This window comes from Alligator sinensis, unplaced genomic scaffold (assembly GCF_000455745.1).
Source record: "Alligator sinensis unplaced genomic scaffold, ASM45574v1 scaffold433_1, whole genome shotgun sequence".
Classification (NCBI taxonomy): domain Eukaryota; kingdom Metazoa; phylum Chordata; order Crocodylia; family Alligatoridae; genus Alligator; species Alligator sinensis.
The window spans coordinates 263,141-266,564 of NW_005842502.1; positions in this window are offsets into that span (position 1 = coordinate 263,141).

Genomic DNA, 3,424 nt, shown 5'->3' on the forward strand with positions numbered 1-3,424 from the left:
CACACACAGGGTGGGTCCATCATGAGTTTATTGGTTGCGCAAGCAATGTCAACAGAGGAGCTGATGCTCTAAGCAGTGTTGACCCCGAACTTCTCTTGAGGTTACATTTTTATAGCTTACATAGACAAAGGGATATAGCGTGTCATACAACTATTGGCAGTACCACAATTTCCTTGTTGTTACGTCTTATCTTATGGGCGAGGTTTAGTTTACTATTGGTTAGTATCTCCTGTCAAGTTTAGTGCATGCGTATTTAAAAAGCAGAACTGCGGCAAAAAGTTCTGTCGCATGCGCAGAAGAAAAGGGGAACTGCGGCAGAGTTAATGTCTTTTAGTAACCTTATACCTTAGTGTAACTTCAGGGCATTAGTCCAATATGGTTACAAAATGCAGAGCAAGCAAGAAGGAAAAGAAACCCACAACTCAGTCGTTAGGCCTCGTGCTTCTTACACAAGGGATCATGAGGGACTCATACGGTTATTACTCAAGAGAGGCCCAGGTCATGATGTATTTTTACCACAATGGTAGCCTCTACTGAGCGTATTAAGCCTGCCAAGTTTCAAGAATATAGATGCAGGGGCTTTGGGGGAACAGCACCCCACCTTCTTGAAAGCAAAACTCATGTCATGTCTATGTGTTACATCACAGGGGGGGAAAATTTGGGGGGTGGTAGGCTGTGGTGAGACCACAAAGCATGCCAAGTTTCAAGAAGATAGGTGCAGGGGTTTTGGGGGAACTGCACCTCAAGCTGCTGACAGGCAAAACTCATGATGTAGGTGGGTACTTGGGCGACTGTGTCTGTCTTGGGGCCGGGGGGGTGGAATCTAGTGCATGCCTGGGTGCTGGGCCCTGCCAGGCCATAAAGCCTGCCAGCTGTGTGTGTGCCTCACTGGGGGAGTCTGTCTTCTGCGGCCTTGCACCTCAAGCTGCTGACAGGCAAAATTTGTGATGTGGGTGGGTGACACTCTGTGTGTGTGTGTGTGTGTGTGTGTGTGTGTGTGTGTGTGTGTGTGTGCGCGCGCGCGCGCGCGGGGGTTAAGGTGCACCCTTCCTGGTGCTGAGGCCTCTGCACAACATGATAGTGTGCCCCAGTGAGGCCTCCTCCTCCTCTATAGCCTCATGTCCAGTCCACCAATTTATGTAACAACAGGTAAAATAACCTAGTTGGCTCAACACCAGTAGCATCAGCAGCAGCATCAAAGGTACCCACACAGAACTGTCACAGAGCCTTTCTTTTTATAAAGGAATTGACAGCAAGAAGTAAAGGTGTTGTGTTGTGTTGAACATATGATGTTACTCATGGTGTGTGATGGCTTATCTTGCATTTTTATGTCTATATGTCTATTATAAAAAAAAAAAGAAGTACTTAAAAAAACTTATCTTTGGAAGCTTCAGGGTTGAAAACCCCTTTGTCAGGCTGAGGAAGTATCTGCAATTGGTCATGGATGGAAGGAATAGTCTGGGACCAGAATGAATCTCTGAAAACTGGTTTGTACATTCAAACAAGCACCTAACCTCATCACCAGAACTGAAGCCAACTTCCTACAGCTCAAAACACAAAACCTGCCAACTATCTCCAGTACCCCCACAAACTGCACACCAGAATCTATCAAAGACAACAATACCCTGCAGTTACCTCAGTTACCTGCAGCTATCTGTGGAGGTATATTCCTCACCAAAAAAACACTCTGCCTCCAGGCTCTCAGGCCTGATCCTGAGAGGGAACAAATTACAATGCAAACCACTTTCCAGAGATGGGCCTATGAACTGCATTTCATCAGCCTCCTAGGCAGTAGGTACAGAAATTCATGGACTCAATATATACAGTGGAATTCTGGCACACTGCGACCTGCTGGACATCTGACTCCCCAGTTACCTCTGCACTCCTGCTACATCGCCCTTTCCCCACTACCCCCCACACCAGCCTGTCCCTGCTTTCTTGCCTGCATTTTGGGCCAGGCCAGCCTCTGGGTTCTTTACTATTCCTTCCATCCAGGACCAACTGCAGGTACTTTATCAGCCTGACAAAAGGGTTTTCAACCCTAAAACTGGCATCCCAGGCAGCTAAGCTGAGCTCACTGGGAGCCTCACAACTGCACTACAACCAGCAAGCGTCAGGTCTGTCAAAGATGTGACAGGTCTGGGCATTCCCCAATCAGGACTTTGTGCGTGCATGCATTAGCTGGAAGTTACGGCACCTCCTACCTGCCTTTCACCAGGGGATCATTGGTCCAGGCATTTATGGGGCTGCCGTAATGCTAGCAGTCCCACCATGCCTCCATACCCTGTCAGGGTGCAGTTTTAGTGGTTATGCCCAGGACCCAGGATCTCCTCCTTCCCCATAGCCCCAATTCCATACCTCCAAGTTCATCCTGGCAGGGGGAATGAGCTCAGCAGTGACATGTTCTTCTCCTGCTGGCTGGTGATGCAGTTAGGCATTTATGGGGCTGCCGTAATGCTAGCAGTCCCACCATGCCTCCATACCCTGTCAGGGTGCAGTTTTAGTGGTTATGCCCAGGACCCAGGATCTCCTCCTTCCCCATAGCCCCAATTCCATACCTCCAAGTTCATCCTGGCAGGGGGAATGAGCTCAGCAGTGACATGTTCTTCTCCTGCTGGCTGGTGATGCAGTTAGTGCCCCCTCCAGCTGAGAGCGGGGCATTACTTGGCTTTTAAAAAACTCAAAAAAGCAAATTGGTGCAGATGGAATGAGGAGGGGGGCACTCAGTCCATCTGCAGTTAGAGCTTGAGGAACCCCAGCAGTGGGAGGTTCACCTTTAGGAACACCAGCTGCTCCACCAAAGCAGGAACCAAGCAGGTGCGGTGGAGTGTCACAACATCCCCAGCTATGCTGAACACCCTCTCTCTTGGAACACTTGTTGTTAGACAGGACAGGTGTTACCGGGCAACCGTGGCTAGATCCTGCTACATCTGCCTGTGGTTTGCCCAGTAGGCCAAGAGGTCACAGTCCAGTGGCTCTACATCTTCAGTAAGATAGGTATCCACTGAAGCCTCGGTGCTACCTGCCTGAGGCTGGGGTCTGGTGCGTTTGGGCCCCAGCATTGAAGCCATGCCTCTGGCCCACATTGGCAGTGGCTGGCGTGGAGGAGACTGGCTGGTGCTGGTGCTGGTTCTGCAACTGGCACTGGCGCTGGGAGTGCTGGCATGGGAAAGTGAATCCCCCTCTTCCACATCCTCTCACCTCCGCACTTCGGCCTCCCTGACTTTGTTCACCAGCACCTGCATCCAGTGATCGAGGGTTTGGGGGCTGTCAGTGCACATGCTCCCCTTCACCCTTGGGTCACACATGCCCGCCATCATGTGGACTGTACTGGACTGCAAAGGATCCAGCCATCTCCTGATGCCCTCCTTCAGCCGCCTCACCAGTGTCTGCACATCTGGTGACAGTGGCCTGCCCCAGCCAG